The 20,153-nt window shown below is 42.4% G+C and overlaps 1 protein-coding gene across 2 annotated transcripts in view; it reads right to left on the bottom strand.

The window, feature by feature from the left end:
- snphb (syntaphilin b) overlaps positions 1-18,697 on the bottom strand; it is a 37,049-nt gene extending 18,352 nt beyond the window's left edge. The window contains exon 1 of one of the 2 annotated variants that reach the window (XM_024375530.2): positions 18,533-18,697. The gene's annotated coding sequence lies outside the window, so the exon portion shown is untranslated. Of the gene's footprint in view, positions 1-8,377; positions 8,537-18,532 lie in introns of those variants that run through there. The other variant, XM_024375531.2, reaches the window with a different exon arrangement.
- Positions 18,698-20,153: the final 1,456 nt, after the last annotated feature.

The following is a 20,153-nucleotide window of genomic DNA, read 5'->3' as shown; positions in this document are numbered from 1 at the left end:
ATTTCTCCAGCCTCCTGAGGTTGAAAAGGCGCTGTTGCGCCTTCTTCACCACGTTGTCTGTGTGGGTGGACCATTTCAGTTTGTCCGTGATGTGTACGCCGAGGAACTTAAAACTTTCCACCTTCTCCACAACTGTCCCGTCGATGTGGATAGGGGGGTGCTCCCTCTGCCGTTTCCTGAAGTCCACGATCATCTCCTTTGTTTTGTTGATGTTGAGTGAGAGGTTTTCCTGACACCTCCGAGGGCCCTCACCTCCTCCCTGTAGGCCGTCTCGTCATTGTTGGTAATCAAGCCTACCACTGTAGTGTCGTCTGCCAACTTGATGATTGAGTTGGAGGCGTGCATGGCCACGCAGTCATGGGTAAACAGGAAGTACAGGAGAGGGCTGAGAACGCACCCTTGTGGGGCCCAAGTGTTGAGGATCAGCTGGGTGGAGATGTTGTTTTGCTACCCTCACCACCTGGGGGCGGCCCGTCAGAAAGTCCAGGACCCAGTTGCACAGGGCGGGGTCGAGACCCAGGGTCTCGAGCTTAATGATGAGTTTGGAGGGTACTATGGTGTTAAATGCTGAGCTGTAGTCGATGAACAGCTTTCTTACATAGGTATTCCTTTTGTCCAGATGGGTTAGGGCAGTGTGCAGTGTGATTGCGTCGTCTGTGGACCTATTGGGGCGGTAAGCAAATTGGAGTGGGTCTAAGGTAATAGGAAGGGTGGAAAGCACTTCTCAAAGCTGATGACGGAAGTGAGTGCTACGGGGCGATAGTTGTTTAGCTCAGTTACCTTAGGTTTCTTGGAAACAGGAACAATGGTGGCCCTCTTGAAGCATGTGGGAACCACAGACTGGGATAGGGATTGATTGAATATGTCCGTAAACACACCAGCCAGCTGGTTTGCGCATGCTCTGAGGATGCGGCTAGAGATGCCATCTGGGCCGGCAGCCTTGCGAGGGTTAACACATTTAAATGTTTTACTCACGTTGGCTGCGGTGAAGGAGGTTTTGGTAGTGGGCCGTGTCGGTGGTACTGTATTGTCCTCGAAGCGAGCAAAGGAGTTGTTTAGTTTGACTGGGAGCAAGACATCAGGGTCCGCGACAGAGCTGTTTTTCTTTTTGTAGTCCATGATTGACTATAGACCCTGCCACATACCTCTCGTGTCTTGAATTGCAACTCTACTTTGTCTCTATACTGACGCTTAGCTTGTTTGATTGCCTTGCGGAGGGAATAGCTACACTGTTTGTATTTGTTCATGTTTCTGGTTGCCTTGCCCTGATTAAAAGCAGTGGTTCACGCTTTCAGTTTTGTGTGAATGCTGCCATCAATCCACGGTTTCTGGTAGGGTAAGGTTTTAATAGTCACCGTGGGAAAGACATAGCCGATGCACTTGCTAATAAACTTGCTCACTGAATCAGCGTATACATCAATGTTGTTGTCCAACGCTATCCGGAACATATCCCAGTCCACGTGATCGAAGCAATCTTGAAGCGTGGATTCAGATTGGTCAGACCAGCGTTGAACAGACTTGAGCACGGGCATTTCCTGTTTTAGTTCCTGTCTATAGGCTGGGAGCAACAAAATGGAGTCATGGTCAGATTTGTCGAAAGGAGAGCGAGGGAATGCTTGTATGCGTCGCGGAAGTTAGAGTAACAATGATCCAGAATTTTGCCATCCCGGGTCGTGTATTCGATATGCTGATAAAATTTAGGGAGCCTTGTTTTCAGATTAGCCTTCCAATGAAGTTCTTTCAGGGCCGTCGAGGTGTCTGCTTGGGGGGGGGATATACACGACTGTGATTATAATCAAAGATAATGCTCTTGGTAGATAATGCCGCCTGCATTTGATTGTAAGGAACTCTACGTCAGGTGAACAAAAGGACTTGAGTTCCTGTATGTTGTTATGATCACACCACGACTCCTTAATCATAAGACATACAACCCCGCCCTCCTTCTTAAGAGAGAGATTTTTGTTTCTGTCGGCGCGGTGCGTGAAGAAACCAGGTGGCTGTACCGTCTCTGATAACGTGTTTCCGTGAAACAGAGACTGTTACGATCTCTGATGTCTCTCTGGAAGGCAACCCTTGCTCGGATTTCGTCTACCTTGTTGTCAAGAGACTGGACATTGGCCAGTAGTATACTCGGGATCGGTGGGCGATGTGCCGGTCTATGGAGCCTGACCAGAAGCCTGAAACCTTCTGCGGCACCGTTGTTTTGGGTCGCCTGCTGGGATCCGATCCATTGTCCTGGGTGGTGGACCAAACAGAGGATCCGCTCCTAGGATAACTCCGTAGCGTTAAGATTTCCCGTCACTGGAACTGAGGGGCCTAGACCGAAAAAGAAAAACAGCCCCTGACCATTATGAGCCATTGTTGACTGAGCCATTGTTGCTCCTACACGTTTCCACTTCACAATAACAGCACTCACAGTTGACCAGGGTAGCTCTAGCAGCGCAAACATTTGACAAACTTACTTGTTGGAAAGATGGCATTCTATGGTGGTGCCACACAATGTTCCCTCAAATCTTTTGCATCACTGAGCAAATTTCAGGTCTGCTAAACGCAAACTTGAGCGTTGTAAAAATTCTGTACAACTTCCGGTGTGCGTTTACTATGAACACTGAGGCTGTACCTGCTTTTAGTTCGTTTTAGCAGTTGGCTACTGTGGCTATTTGATCATAATGTAGGCCTACCAGATTGGCCTACCATCAAAAACAATGGAGAAAATGCATCCCATAACATTTTAACATGGAAATAGCTGTTCTATTGTCCAGCCTACAGTAGCAGCCAATGCGTGGTGTTCAATTGAGGCCTACATTCCATGAGACTTTTGTCACAAAAAAACATGCAGGGCTTGACATTAACCTGTTCATCCACTTGTCCTTCAGACAAGGAGGTGACTGGAAATGTTGTTGTGTTGTTTGATGCAACAAACCACTTTACAAAATAAAATGCATCATTATTCCCATACCATTATTACAGAGAATCAGAACAATTATGCTACCCTCTGCCTATTGGCTGCTTAGCTTATTCAAGCCTGTCTCAAAATAAAACACTGCCACTTTAAAGACAAAAAAAGCTCTTTACCTGACTCACTTTTCAAAGATATCTAGAAATACACACGTTTTGGGCCCTTGTAAGAAGCAATCACTCCTCTATTGCTGACTACAAATTGTCTATAACTGGGCTAATAACTCACTAACAAAGGATATGATCAAATGTGCACGTCGCTACATGTAGCTCTAGCTTTGATCTCAAAACAAGCGCATCTCCTCACGACCGCTCATGCTGTAAACACAGTCCAGTTCAAAGTGAATGACACAGATCCATATATGGCAATGGTCTAGTTGCATATACAGTAGGCCTACTTCAGCTCTGATTGGTTATGGCACACCGGTCTGTGTAGAGTACGGGTCTGAGTCGTGCCCGTCAATGCAATAGAATCCTAATCCGATGCGTTCTGCCTTTAACAAAATCTCTTGTATAGTTAGTTTTGCATACTAAGTCTGGCATTTTTTGCTTTGTTTCAGTATTTTACATTGAAATTGACTAATATTATGTTGATTTGATCACAATTCCCACAGTAAAGGGAAATGTTGATTGTGTTGACTAACGGGGAAAACTCTAGATCTCTAAATTGAGTGAAATTCAATCTCGTGCTTCTCTGCGCGAGCTGATATTTCTTCTGCATGGCAGTCCAGCACGTATGCAGTTTAGAGGGAACATTGGTGCCACGTTTAAAGTCACTGAGCTCTTCAGCAAGGCTATTCTACTGCCAATGTTTGTCTATGGAGATTGCATGTGTAATGATCGTGTCCTCCTCGGATGAGGAATAGGAAGGATCAGACCAAAATGCAGCGTGGTAAGTGTTCATGTTAACTTTAATAAATAAACTGAACACTGCAATAACCAAAAAACAACAAAGAGAGAGAGCGAATGAAACGAAACAGTTCTGTAAGGTGAAGACACACAAACAGAAAACAACTACCCACAACCCATAGTGGGAAAACAGGCTGCCTAAGTATGGCTCTCAATCAGAGACAACGATTGACAGCTGCCTCTGATTGGGAACCATACCAGGCCAAACACACAGAACAAAACATAGAATGCCCACCCCAACTCACGCCCTGACCAAACTAAAATAGAGACATAAAAAAAGGAACTAAGGTCAGGACGTGACAGCATGACTGTGCTCTCAATTTTATACACCTGTCAGCAACGGGTGTGGCTGAAACAGCCGAAACCACTCATTTGAAGGGGTGTCCACATACATTAAAAAAATATATATAGTGTATATCTGTGTGTACATCACATTCATACAGGATTTATTAAGCCCTATTATATAACACCACCATGGCTTATGATGTGTTCATATGCTATCTGGGGGGGTATGGTATGATACACAAGTGGACAGAGACATGTGGACAGAGGGGGAAGAGAGGGAGAAAGGGAGGGCAGAGATGGAGTGTGAGCGAGAGAGGAAGCTAGACAGAGAAGTAGGGAAAACCTTAATCTAACAATCAAGCCTCATATGCTTATCTATCCTTCTCACGTCTAGCATCTGTAGTGACCGCCTGTATAAATTTGCACCTTTGTGGGAGTCACAGTAAAAGCTCTTTACATCCTTGATGGAATCTAACACCTTGGACACACACACACCCCATGGTTATGTATATCACGCACACACCGGTACAGTCGCACATGCACACACTGTCACACCTCAGCATGGTCTCTCGCTCATCCACACGCACACACACTCCGGAAACAGAATGTCCCTGCTCTCTCAAGGAAAGGTGACCTTGACTAATCTCATATACACCCAGGAATTCCATGTACTGGACACTGTTAAAGGAAGAAAGATACGAGAGTGTGTCTTTCCTGTGTCACTCACTAGTATGTATGTTGCTGTACGTCAAGTGAGAGTCTGAGAAGTGTGTTAAAAGTGTGTACTGCTGAGCATACAAACATGCGTAAATTAATGTGTTTGAACAAGAAACAGTGAAAATCTCTGGGATTCTGACTCACAACTTACATTACACCCTATGGCTGGGATAGAGACACAGAATGAGTCACACCAGTTAAGGGACAGTAACACTGTCCCTGGGCGCACGCGTGCACACACACACACACACACACACACACACACACACACACACACACACACACACACACACACACACACACACACACACACACACACACACACACACACACACACACACACACACACACACACACACACACACACACACACACACACACACACACACACACTTTCTCAATCCCTGTCTAAATACTCAATCATTGTTTTAAGAATGTGAGTCTGGTATTTATGTACCTGTATGAATTTACTTTATTAAATGTAGTTTTACAGGGACAGTGCACATTAAATCAACATTACTGTAAACGTGCCCATTTTAAAACAGTCAGAATTGAGCATGGCTGGTTTCTGAATATTTGAGCAGTGTTGGTTGCGACAAATGCTGTGGAATAAGTTATTTACATATTAGGCCCAACTGTTGATCTGACAGTTTTTCTGCATAGCCATGGCATCTCTAAAGCAGTTTGTATACAGTGCCTTCAGAAAGGATTCACAGCCTTGACTTTTTCAGAATTTCTTGTGTTACAGCCTGAATTTATACCCCATAAAAATGGAATGATGTATTATTATTATTTTTTTAATGAAAAGCTGAAATGTCTCGAGTCAATAAGTATTCAACCCTTTTGTTATGACCTAAATAAGTTCAGGAATAAACATTTTGCTTAACAAGTCACATAATAACTTACATGGATTCACTCTGTGTGCAATAATTGTGTTTAACATGATTTTTGAATGACTACCTCATCTCTGTACTCCACACATACAATTGTCTGTAATGTTCCTCAGTCGAGCAGGGAATTTCAAACACAGATTCAACCACAAAGATCTGAGAGGTTTTCCAATGCCTCGCAAAGAAGGGCACCTCTATTGGTAGATGGGTAAAATAAAATAAAAAGTAGACATTGAATATTATTTTGCGTAAAGTGAAAAAGGTTATTAATTACACTTTGGATGGTGTATCAATACACCCAATACTACAAAGATACAGGCGTCCTTCTTAACTCAGTTGCCGGAGAGGAAGGAAACCGCTCAGGACGGTTCAACAACATTGTAGTTACTCCATAATGCTAACCTAGTTGAAGGAAGCCTGTACAGAATAAACATATTTCAAAACATGCATCCTGTTTGAGTACCACTGTTAATATTTTCAAGCATGGTGGTGGCTGCATCATATTATGGGTATGCTTGTAATTGTTAAGGACTGGGGAGTTTTTCCAGGATAAATAATAAACGTAATGGAGGTAAGCATAGACAAAATCCTGGAGGAAAACCTGGTTCATTCTGATTTCCACCAAACACTGGGAGATTAATTCACCTTTCAGCAGGACAATAACCTAAAACACAAGGCCAAATCTACACTGCAGTTGCTTAACAAGACAACATTGAATGTTCCTGAGTGGCCGAGTTACAGTTTAGACTTAAATCTACGGCAAAGACCTGAAAATGTTTGTCTAGCAATGACCAAAAACCAATTTGACAGAGCTTGAAGAATGTTGAAATAAATGTAAATGTAGCACAATCCAGGTGTGCAAAGCTCTTAGAGACTTACCCAGAAAGACTCACAGCTGTAATCACTGTCAAAGGTGAATACTTATGTAAATTGGATATTTCTGGATTTCACTTTCAATACATTTGCTAACATTTCTAAAAACATATTTTCACTTATGTGGTATTGTGTGTAGATGGGTCAGAAAAAAATAATATTTAATCCATGTTGAATGCAGTCTAACACAACAAAATGTGAAATAAGTCAAGGGGTATGAATACTTTGACAGCAATGTATATTGTAACAGTAGCTCTACAACAGTATGTACAGTATCCAAGGCCCTAGATGTCCTCCCATTCCCCATGAACAACACAGTGGAATAATTATCCACTGAGTTAGTTAAATAATAGATATATGAGTCGGTTTGCAGCAGCTTATGACTCACACTCTCTTATCAGGCCACCCCGCTCAGTTAGAAGCTAGGGAAAAGGCCCCATGCACTCACAACCTCAGCCCAGAACTCATAACGCGACAAATACTAACATTATTATCACACTGACAAAATTGATAAATGTGTGAGAGGATAGTATACTCCTAACCAAATTATCAAAACAACTTTAAGAAGCACCCCCATCTCCTCTACAATCCTACAGGCAAGGTTCAGCACCGACAATATGACTGCACAGGACACAACAGCTCCAATGCAGAACTTGTAACTGGTTCCAGGTATGCCCAATGAAAAACATGCTTTTTTCTCCATAAATTGTGCTCCAAAAAGGTTAACAAATACTCTAAATTATGATTTCTTGACTAAATATTAAAATTAACATTATTTAAGAACATTTCGTTTTTGGTTAACATGATAACCACCAAAAGGCAACGATCTCCTCTATAGAAATACAAACACATGTTCAGTTTACCTTCCTAGGTACAACTTAAACATGTGTCTAAGGCAGTGGATAAGAATGCAGAAGTGTTTGTGTTGAAGCGCCACAAGCACACTAATAAACAAGGAGGGCTGAATGAATTAAACTTAGTCTCAAAGTAAATCTGAAACTTCAACGTCGACAACTTCACAAACTATGCAGCTGAAATGTAGTAAGATGCCGTTTGTAATATCACCACTAGATATCAGCGTCTGTATTTAACTGTGTTATTTTTGCACCAAGGATGAGTCAGTGTTTACTTTCGCGCCCGTCCAGTATTCGCACAAAAGTAGCACAGATTGCTAGCTAGCCTAACTATCTGTCACGCCCTGGTCGAAGTATTATTGTGTTTGTCTTTATTTATTTGGTCAGGCCGGGGTGTGACATGGGTTTATTGTGGTGTGTTTTGTCTTGGGGTTTTGTTAGTTATTGGGTGTGTGGCTTAGTGGAGGTATCTAGCAAAGTCTATGGCTGTCTGGAGTGGTTCTCAATCAGAGGCAGGTGTTTATCGTTGTCTCTGATTGGGAACCATATTTAGGCAGCGATATTCTTTGAGTGTTTTGTGGGTGATTGTTCCTGTCTTTGTGTTTGCACCAGATAGGGCTGTTTCGGTTTTCACATTTCATTATTTTTTAGTTTCTTCATGTATAGTTTTTTCCTTCATTAAAATAACATGAATCATCATCACGCTGCATTTTGGTCCGACTCTCCTTCACCACAAGAGAACCGTTACACTATCTTGCTGGCTAGCTAGTCAGATAACGTTAACTAAGTAAGCATATGATCAGGACAGGGCTGCTTGCTTGCTGAAGTGTACTTTTGATTATTTACTTGTTCAAATATGCTGCCGCCGGCTGGCTGTGTCAAGCTACTCACCGTCAAACCACCATGTCCACTCTCTCACACCGTGTAATATCACCACTGAATGATGTTCAATGAGCAGCTCGTAGATCGCCCTACTCAGGCAATCGTTGAAGGATCTATGAGGATCTATGAGGCTTCTTTCACAGGATGGGTCCACAGGCGAAGGCTGTGCCATCTAGAGGAGGACAAAGGCAACAAATAGATATTGTACTAGGCCTAGGGGCCTGAAAGGGTCACAGAGGCATCTATAATTACCTCACTAATAGCAATATCATCAGTACCATTATCATAGTCATTAACCATTCAGAACCAGGCCAAAGTCCTAATTTCGGCACCACAACTGCGACAACAGTGCTTTATCTGTGAAATAAAATATTTCAGTGAGAGGCTAATACCAGCCAATAATATCGGTCAACCGATTTATCGGTCGGCCTCTAGACAGGACAACATTTCATTACCAAGAATCTCAAAATCCTGCCTAGTCACTGCACTGCAGAGCAGCTTACAGCAGCAGAGCTCTGTCCATTTAATCAATCAGTCCAACTATCCACATAATCCTGCGAAAGAGGCCAAACAGTGTAGCGAGAGAAGGCGAGGGAAGGAGGGATCCAGAAGCAGAGCACTGCATCTGACACAACACTGAGCAGTGAGGATCTGTGAGGCTTCTTTCACAGGATGGGTCCACAGGTGAAGGCTTGTGCATCTAGAGGAGGACAAAGGTAACAAATAGATATTGTACTAGGCCTAGGGGCCTGAAAGGGTCACAGAGGCATCTATAATTACCTCACTAATGATAATATCAGCAGTACCATTATCATAGCCATTAACAATTCATAACCAGGCCAAAGGCCTAGTTTCGGGACAACCACAACTGCGACAACATCACCGTCATCAAAATCATTATCATCATTATGACCTTTCATGTCAGAAAACTGCAGCATCATCTGCACCGTCCCAGGCAGTGGAGGTGTCCTTAACAGAGGGCCTTTACCCGGGAGTGTCAGGGGAGGAGAGGTTGAGGAGAGGTTGCTGAACTGACATCTGGATATCACCGGTCAGGAGCCAGCACCCGTCCCACTCCCCTCCTGAGATGCAGCAAGAGCACCTCCACTTTAGCTACCCGACGAGCTAAAGACCTTCTTCGCCGTCTTTGTGGAAAACAGAGCTGCCGACATGGGCGCCCGAGGCTCATGAGGACTGTGCACTCTCGTTCTCCGTAGCCAACCTAAGATAGAGTGTTAACCCTCGCAAGGCTGCCGGCCCAGATGGCATCCCAAGCTGTGTCCTCAGAGCATGTGCAGACCAGCTGGCTGGAGTGTTTAGGGACATATTCAATCTCTCCATATCCCAGTCTATTGTCCCCACTTGCTTCAAGATGTCCACCACTCTTCCTGGACCCAAGAAAGCGAAGGGAACTGAACGAAATGACTATCGCCCCATAGCGCCTACTTCTGTCATCATGAAACGCTTTAAGAGGCTAGTTAAAGACCATATCACCTCTACCTTACCTGACAGCCTATTCACATATCGCCCCAACAGATTCTAGGATGACGCCATCGCAATTGCACTGCGCACTGCCCTATCCCACCTACGTAAGAATGCTGTTCATCAACTACAGCTCAGCCTTCACCTACACCATAGTGCCCTTCAAGCTCATCACTAAGCTCAGGACCCTGGGTCTGAACCCCTCACCTGTGCAACAAGATCCTGGACTTCCTAACGGGCTGACCTCAAGTGGTGAATGTAGGCAACAACACCTCCGCCACACTGATCCTCAACAAGGGTGCGTGCTCAGCCCTGTCCAGTACTCCCTGTTCACCCATGACTGCGGGACCACCCACGTCTCCAAATTCCAACTCAATCAGGTTGCTGACGTCACAACAGAGATAGGCCTGATTACCAACAACTACGAGACAGCCTACAAGTTTTAAGTTGTTCATTTCACGTCGACATGTAAAGTGAAATACCCTTTTTGCAAGCTGAAAACCCCAACAATGCAGTAATCAATATCAATGTAGTACTAAAATAAAACATAAGCTTGAACAAAAACACACAAGAAATACAAATAAGAAGAACATGAGAAGTAAGTAGGCTATATACAGAATCAGTTCCAATATCATATTTACAATGTGCAGAGCTACTGGAGTGATGGAGGTAGATATGTATAGGGGTAAGGTGACTAGGTACCTGGGTATATGATACATAGAGTAGCAGTAGTGTATATGATGATTGTATGAGAGTGTGCGTGTGTGTGGAGTCAGTATAAATGTGTGTGCATGTTAAGTGTGTATGAACAAATGAAGTGAGTGAGTGAGTGTGTGTGTGTGTGTGTGTGGAGTGTCAATGTGTGTAAGTGTGTGGAGTCCTGTGAGTGTGTGAGTGTGTGTGTGTGTTGGAGTGTCAGTGTGTGGAGTCCTGTGAGTGTGCATTGAGACAGTGCAAAAACAAAAACACAATACAATACAGGGAGGAGGTGAGAGCCGTGGTGGACTGGTGCTAGGAAAATAGCCTCTCCCTTAACATCAACAAAAAGAAGAAGCTGATCGTGGACTACAGGAGACAGCAGAGAGAGCATGCCCCCATCCACGTTGACGGGGCTGCGGTGGAGAGGGTCAAAAGCTTCAAGCTCTTTGGCGTGCACATCACTGACAACCTGAAATAGTCCCACAGTGCCTCTTAGACCTCCGGAGGCTCAAGAAATTTGTCTCGGCTCCTAAGAACCTCACAAACGTCTACAGATGCAATATCGAGCGCATCCTGTTGGTACGGCAATTGCACCGTCCGCAACCGCAGGGCTCTCCAGAGGGTGGTGTGGTCAGTCTAACACATCAACAGGGACACACTGCCCGCACTCCAGGACTTCTACAGCACCCGGTGTCACAGGAAGGCCAAGAAGATCATCAAGGACCTCATCCACCCAAGCCACGGTCTGTTCACCCCGCTACCATCTTGAAGGCGGAGACAGTACAGGTGCATCAAAGCTGAGAAACAGCTTCTATCTCCAGGCCATCAGACTGTTAAACAGTCAACACTAACCGGCCTCTGCCCAGTACCCTTCTCTGAACCTTAGTCACTGTTACTAGCCAGCTACCACTCGGTACTCTACCCTGCAACTTAGAGACTGCTTCCCTAAGTACATAGAGTCATTGAACACTGGTCATTGACCACTGGTCAAGTGTTTGCATACTGTTTCACCCATTTTATATGTAGACAGTGCATTTGGAATATACAGACTCCTTCACTTTTTGTTACATTACAGCCTTATTCTAAAATGTAATATTTTTTATCCCCTCATCAGATACCCCAGGTTTTTAGAAATGTCAACAACAAAAAACGTATTTACATAACTATTCAGACCCTTCAAATTGAGACTCGAAATGGAGCCCAGGTGTATCCTGTTTCCATTGATTATCCTTGAGATGTTTCTGCAACTGTGTGGAGAGATGTTTCTCCTTCCCACAGGACAACGACCCTAAGCACACAGCCAAAGACAATGCAAAAGTGGCTTCGGGACAGGTCTCAGAATGTCCTTGAGTGGCCCAGCCAGAGCCTGGACTTGAACCCGATTGAACATCTTTGGAGAAACCTGAAAATGTGCAGCGACGCTCCCCATCCAACCTGACAGAGCTTGAGAGGATCTGCAGAGAAGAATGGGAGAAACTCCCCAAATACAGGTGTGCCAAGCTTGTAACGTCATACCCAATAAGAATTGAGGCTGTAATCGCTGCCAAAGGTGCTTCAACAAAGTACTGAGTAAGGGGTCTGAATACTTATGTAAATGTGATATTTCAGTTTTGAATAACATTTCTAAAAACCTGTTATTGCTATGTCATTATGGGGTATTGTGTGTACATTGATGAGGGTAAAAACGTACCAAAATGTGTAAAACTTCTAGGGGTCTGAATACTTTTCGAATGCACTGTCTTCTAGTAATGGCTCATCCAATATAACTTTATTTTTTTATTTTTTATTTTTACATTTTCTGGATTATTACGGTACTGTTGGAGCTGTAAACACAAGAATTTGGCTGCAACTGCAATAACATCTGCAAATCGGTGTACTCAACCAATAAACATTCATTTTGATTTGACAAAGATCATAATAACAAATGCAGCCACATGCAATATTTAACTGTGTTGCCATCTTTGTAAAGATATTCAGGAATTAGCATGTTCTTAGTTTACATTGTTCTATTTCCAAATGTATAAATATCCTTCAAATATACCTCCCCCTTGAATTATGGTTTTAGTAAGCAGGCTATGTAACAATGTATACCTACACTGTAATTACATTATATGCCTATTTAACATCCATATGTGTTTATTTCATTTCTTTACGTAGGTTGTGTTTTGAAATCACCCAAAAGACTTTGGTTTGGAGAAGGAAATTCCAACAATTTGATAGAGGAGAAGATCCTAAGCAGATGAGTCACAGCCAACATTTGTATTGCAAACCATGATTTGCTCTAATCTATAGGGTCCAGGCTTAGTCCTTCAATTTGAATGCTCTCAAGAAAGGTCATGAAAACCAGTAACAGCAGCATTCTGCCCCTAACTGACCAGAGATACTTTTACATGAGGAGTCTAGCTGTGATCTTATCAGGACCTCTAGAAACCCTGCTGATCCAAAAAGACAGGTTCACAGGAAAATGAACAAATCTGGAATACTGTGAAAAAGTGTAAAAGATCCAATGTTGAAACAAACCAAATAAGTGACAATAGTAGCGATCAGCGGTTCAGCACCATGGACAGCTATAGGATCGGAATTCCGGAGTTCAGCACATGGACTGTGGACAGCGACTGACTCACAGGAGTAATGACAAAGTAGGCTTATCCAGGAGGGAAGAAGTCTGGTAGGGGAAGGCTCCCCTAAATAGAAACTCTGTTTTCTAGCCCATTTCAGCCATATTAACTTTTATCAAACTTTAGAATTGTAAATATTAGAGAAAAATAGACTTCTTCATTATTTATTTGGTGGTTAGAGTAGTACAGTATATGACAGAGGGTCACCGGCGCAGATGACATCATTTTGCCCTTCAGCATGTTTGCATTATAGTTGGATATCATTGTTTCAGTGGGGATTTGCATGCAAAGACCAAAGAATCCATCATATAATGATTATGAAGTCAACCAACTGTCAGTAATTTGGACTGCTATAATTTAGCATGAAATGTCATCCCCTTTCCTGGAGTCGAATCAAATCACATTTTATTTGTCACATGCAGGTGTAGACCTTATCGTGAAATGCTTACTTACAAGCCCAACAATGTAGTTCAAGAAATAGAGTTAAGAAAATATTTACTAAATAAACTAAAGTAAAAAGTAAAAAATAAAATAAAAAGTAACAAAATAACAATAACAAGGCTATATATACAGGGGGTACCGGTACCGAGTGAATGTGCAGGTTAGGTTAGGCGAGGTAATTTGTACATGTAGGTAGGGGTAAAGTGTCTATGCATAGATAAAAACAGCGAGTAGCAGCAGTGTAAAAACAAAGGGGGTAGGGAGGGGTCAATGTAAATAGTCCAGGTGGCCATTTGATTAATTGTTCAACAGTCTTATGGCTTGGGGGTAGAAGCTGTTAAAGAGCCTTTTGGACCTAGACATGGCGCTCCGGTACCGCTTGCCAGGCATTAGCCGAGAGAATAGTCTATTACTTGTTTGGTCTTCCTCCGACACCGCCTAGTAAATAGGCCCTGGATGGTAGGAAGCTTGACCTCAGTGATGTATGGGGCCGTACGCACTACCCTCTGTAGCGCCTTACGGTCAGATGCCGAGCAGTTTCCATACCAGGTGGTGATGCAACTGGTCAGGATGCTCTCGATGGTGCACCTGTAGAACGTTTTGAGGATCTGGGGACCCATGCCAAATCTTTTCAGTCTCAGGAGGGGGGAAAAGTGTTGTTGTGCCCTCTTCACAACTGTCTTGGTGAGTCACTGCAGTATTTGTGCTAAATGCTGTTATTATAGTCAGCAGTTTCCAGGCGAATGCTAGGAGCACATTGTGAAAATAAGACCTGTGGAAAAGAATACTGCATGTGGACTAGCAAAGGGGCTTATGGGTCTAGAAGGAGCAGGGTTGTAGTGCTGCCGGATGGTTGTGCAGCGGCGCTCCCTCACTTTTTACATTTGAGTATACGCAGAGCTGGTAAAACTATTTCCGGAAAATTAATTCTGATGAATTCTAAATAAATTATATTTAGTTACCACAAAAATTCCATTACGAGCGATAGAATGACAACCCAAATAAATATGTATAGCAGCCTAGAGGTAGGTAAATTGTGGTTTCTTCCCTGTCTTCTCTCTGGTGGTGGTGGGAATGATGAAGAACTATAGGCTGCATGTGTGAACTGCGGAGGCCCGTCGGAGGCTTGACTACTTTGGCCAAATCCGAACGTTGATTAAAAAAAATCTACTGCTCAGCAGAGTGTGAGGGAGTTCAGCGACATTATCATCACACCAACGAGATCGGGGAAACAAATTCACTGTGCGTCTGCCTTGATGTTCATAAAACTCCACGGACGTTCTCTTGCACAGTGGAACCAGAGCAATACGTGACCACTTGGTTACGACACCATTCTACCGCGGACACCTAAACCAGAGTGGCCACCGCAAAGTCCAAGGAGCCTGACCTTCACTGGACGTTGCTGTAGCCCTGTTTTGAATATTTAACCTACATTGGATATTGGTTGAGACATAGGGCCTATTCTAGTTTGGTATGTCAGGGTGGGCAATTGGAAATATGAATTGGGACAAGTTAGAGGTAATAATGTGTTTATTGAGATGCATGAATAAACCACACCAAAAGCTTGATTATTTGGCTGTTTTAAAACAAATTTCCTGCAATTCTACTTAGCTTAGCAATGATTTATGTTCACTACTTGGTCAATTGAATTGATAGCATGTTTAATCTATGTAAATCAATTATATGAATTGATAGTTCACCTCTGTTTTATTGTATTCTGTAATAGGGAAGGCCTATATTGAAACCATGTGTTCACGCTAATCAAATCAAAGTTTATTTATGATACAGTGTAGTGTAAACTACACAATACAATGAAATGCCTATTCACAACTAAAGCTCCCCTCGCAAACAGTGCAATGATATTAAGCTATATGTATTTACATTAGGCTATAGCCTACAAATAGCTGTACCATGTAGTCGTAGGACTATTAAGCTATACAGCAAATTATAGTTTTTGTTTTTCCTAAACTGGCCGAATGGCAGAGCTATCCTTCAGTTATCTGTCAGCAACCAAAGTTGGTTCAACTTCTTTAAAAGGACTTAAAAAAATGTCAACTTCATATTCATCATCTCCAGCATCACCCCAACATATGTGAAAATGGTGCGTTTCTATGTCTAATGGAAAAAATGATAAAGGAAGTGTTTCCAATGACATCGTTGTGCATCATGTGATTTGAACCAATCATGAGTAGGCATTGCATACTAACTGGTTGATGATGTCATTGGAAACATCATCTTCCTCTATATTTTTTACTACTAGACATAGAAACGTGCCATTTTCACATATGTTGATGTTGGGATGGTGCTGGAGATGAGGAGTATGAAGTTAGCATTTTTTTAAATGTCCCTTTAACATCACTGTGCGATCCTGGTGCTGTCCTTTTAGAACCATGAAGGATGTTCCAATCGCTTAAAATAACACTCATCTAGATCTGTTGCCTACGCTCAATAGTCCTACTCATCACTTTCTTACAAATAGAAGATTATCACTTCTCACAATGGTGCTCGTTTAGTAAAATTAGATCAAAGCTGAATCAATGTCTCACAATATCACATAATGATTCATTTGCATTTTACATAACAGAACCGAATATAATAGCACAGCATAGCAGGCCTATTACGTTACACCAAAAACACCTCATTTCTAATGAGATTTTAAGATGGTTAGCTGAAGCTGAGTAGTCTTTTTCTCATGCGCCAAAACTCAATATAGCACACCACGAGGCAGGATATATGCTTTGATTCAAAATTCAAGATAGGCTAATAGCTTGTTACCACCATCTGCTCTTATTTGCTCACAAAACACCAATTCCAATAAGATTGACAGTGATGACGGCCTATTTTGAAATGAGATATGCTTAACTTGATGTTTGAGGGTATTAAAAATAAAAATAAATATATTGAGACAATATGTGTGAGCATAGGTAGATGTTTTTATGCATATTCTATATTGATATGCTATTCAATAGGCCACATCTGTCGGTACAAACTTAGATTGAGGATATGACAACGTCATTAACATTATTTGTTTAGCTCTATCTCATCTATAGGGCTCTAAGGCACTGCATCTCAGTGCTAGAGGCATCACTACAGACCCTGGTTCGATTCTAGGCTGTATAACGACCGTCCGTGATTGCGAGTCCCATACGGCGGCGTATAATTGGCCCAGCGTCGCCCGGGTTAGGGTTTGGTCAATGCAGCCTGTCATTGTAAATAAGAATGTGTTCTTAATTCAACTTTTTAAAAACATATAAAAGAGCACTTTACCACTGAGGAGATGAAAGGAGGAATTGGAGAGAAAGATCTGCACAATGGGGACTGAGAGGAAACAGCATGCTATGACAGTGATCACCATGGAGATGGTCAATCTGCCAATTTTCCAGAAACGTGAGCTGCTGATATGTGTAACAGGCTGGATCAGGGGTGGGATTTGAATATTAGAATGTGTGTAGCTAGCGAATATAATACTGGCTTGGTCATTCTTTCACTTGGATGGTCAGCAAAATGGTCATTGCTGACCAAAATGCTGACCATACAGCTGAGGTACCTGGTCCAGTAGGCCTAACAACCTCTAGCCCCTACCCCTTTTGTATTTGCATGTCTGAATGGAAAGCATACATTTTTCAATAAGGCAGAAGCTTGCTTTATGCAACTGAAGGCTATAGGTCAAGGGTGTCAAACAAAAAAATATGTTTTTACCAAAACATTCCTTTGGGGTGGAAACAAACTCAGTATACTTTAAAATGACTTAACTCCAAAATAGGTTGTATCAACCAATTTTCAGTGCGGCCCCCTGAATCTAGTTGAAGACCGAAAATTAGACAGGCCTGATATAGGTGCAGCAATGGCCAGTTTGCTGACATCAGTCTGGTGACAGTCCTCTACAATCTGCAAACACTAAAGAGGAGGCGGCTAGAGAAAAAGGCTGATCTAGGTGTTGTTGTGGGACCAGGCAATGTGTGGTGCATGTGCTCTCAATTGGGCAGAACCGGGCCTTTGAAACCCATAGGTAAAGACCGTAAATACACACTTAGGCCTATATCTATATTGCAAACCTGAACCACTGCAGATTCCTGGAAAAACAACATCTATTTCTAGAGGACATTTGGAGAGAGTGTGAGTAGGGTATGCTACCTACAATCTAAAATCCCCAGACCAACAAACACAAAGTCAAGAGCTCTTTTACAAGACAGATGGTTATATTTCTGACATATGCCGTCAGATTGACTGTTTTACTGAAAATAGCAAACTGCTGCAAGGTCGAATTGCATGCCAGAAGACCAGTCACGATATACCAACATGGCAGGTGTTTGTTTGGTTTGAGATTATTGTGCATTTTCCCAACGCTTAATGAACCCGCCCTCCATATGCGTCATCTCTATCAAAAGCTTACCAAATACATTGCGGCAATAGCCTAATAATGTCTCAAGCCAATTCGCAAAAAATCGACGTGTAATTTGTAATGGTTGTGATCACCTGGCCAAAGAATAGCCTACCGCTACCGCGAACGTATACCGAAAGATGACATTGTACACAAACATCTGCGGTGCACCCTTGGAACAGCAGGCTCCTGCTGGACAGCGACACACACACACACACACACACACACACACACACACACACACACACACACACACACACACACACACACACACACACACACACACACACACACATCAACAACAACCATCATCATCATCATGACATCTGATATGTGCTATATGTGCGTGCGTAACTCTTTATAAACAAAATCATATTTTAGGTTTCGCTACATCTTGCAGCTGCCCCATGCATGTCTCAATTTCTAGAATACTCCATTCTTACTTATTCACAGTGGCTCATGTTGAGCATCCTTTGCAAAATTACAGTTAAGCCAAATGACATTAGGCTACAACGTCTTGAATCTAAAAAGATTGAGGTTTACCTGTTTCCCCCTTCCGTATTTATTTTACAGTTCCATCGTTACACCGGAGATACCGCCTCCTTTCTTGATTACACCGCGATTCCAGTCTCTGGTTAGGACTCCGCCAGAGCGGTGTGCCTTTGCTCGCGTGCACGGGGCTGGTCTGAGATGCATGAGATCCGTTTGAGAGCAGCGGCGTGAGAAAAGACAAGCACATTGATGAAAGCTGATGCGTGGTGCTACTTTGGTTCTTAAAGGGAAACACCAATCTTCAAAAAGACAAATAGTGAATCATTCGTGGAATCATGTGTCTGCACTTGATGCAGTTATTATGATTAGTTATGGTCTGGATTCGAATGAACAATCTGTTCACGAGCCTGCATGTCTTTTCACCCCCCTCCCCCACCCACACACACAGAGAGAAACTGAGACCACCTTGTTTTCTAGTAGTGAATTCAAGGCTGTAACTCAATCAAGTATAATATTTTACTACAGAAGTCTGAAAATGTTGCATTGCCTTACTGTCTCCCCTGGGAGCACTTATGTTACAGTGTGTGTGTGTGTGTGTGTGTGTGTGTGTGTGTGTGTGTGTGTGTGTGATATTTAGCAGTCTCGGCCATGTACACAGGCTTGCAGTGTGTGGCCTCCAGATTACAGGCCTGACAAAAACTATGGCAAAGCAGTTGTCTAGGTACTGCTCTGTTTCAGCTGTCATGGGCAGCCTAGCTGTTTGGAGATGGAGATGCTTTCTGTACCCTTTGAGTGCCATTCACACAGGGACCTTTGAAATGTGCTTGGATCCTTTTTTTGTACATTTGATTGGTGGATTCAAATAAAGTATTTAATTTGTGATCCAAGTATCCTATAATAAATAAATGTGCACTAAATGCTCTCAAACCTCATCTTTGACCCCCAGAATGTCACATTTAGATACAACACAGTATACTGTGTTGTATCTATAAATAAAAGTTAAATATATATATATTTTAATTATAATTTATCAAGCTTTCATGTAGGCTCTATTTATCTTCTGTAAAATCATATAATCAGGATTGAGGGTAAAATCATTTAATCCAAATGAGCAGCATGACAGTGCTTGTTCACGATCCACAATAGCTTTGGATGATGAATAATAGACAGTGATCTACGCTTTAAATTCCTTTCACCTTGTATTCTTATATTTCAGTAGTAATTTCCAGAATGCTCCCCATATCAACTAAGTATTACAGTTTTTTCCAACTGCTTACACAAGTTTTCAAAACTGTCTCATTTTTTCAAAACTCTACACACAATTCCCAAAACTGCACACACAAAATGCAAAATGCCTCACATCTCCTTCAAAATGTAACACTGCATTCAAAATGCCAAAAATACATGTCAGAATGAAGCTTTTGCATCAAATGGCAAACACTGTTTTCATAATAGCACATTTTTGGATATACCATGTAAACACTGTTGTTCTAAATCTAATGCTCTTTGGTCTTTCATAGGCTTATATCTACATTTCAATACAATGTTCTACAGTGAAAGTAATCTGCTGAGAGGGGTAACAAGTACACTGTAAACACCAATGCAATGTAGAAACAGAAAATATTTATTAGGCCAAACATTACTGTTGTATACAGTAGCATACAACAAAACC

Source organism: Oncorhynchus tshawytscha, linkage group LG16, assembly GCF_018296145.1.
Source record: "Oncorhynchus tshawytscha isolate Ot180627B linkage group LG16, Otsh_v2.0, whole genome shotgun sequence".
In the NCBI taxonomy this organism is placed as follows: domain Eukaryota; kingdom Metazoa; phylum Chordata; class Actinopteri; order Salmoniformes; family Salmonidae; genus Oncorhynchus; species Oncorhynchus tshawytscha.
The sequence above is the reverse complement of the archived record's forward strand: the minus strand, read 5'-3'. Positions and strand labels throughout refer to the sequence as shown.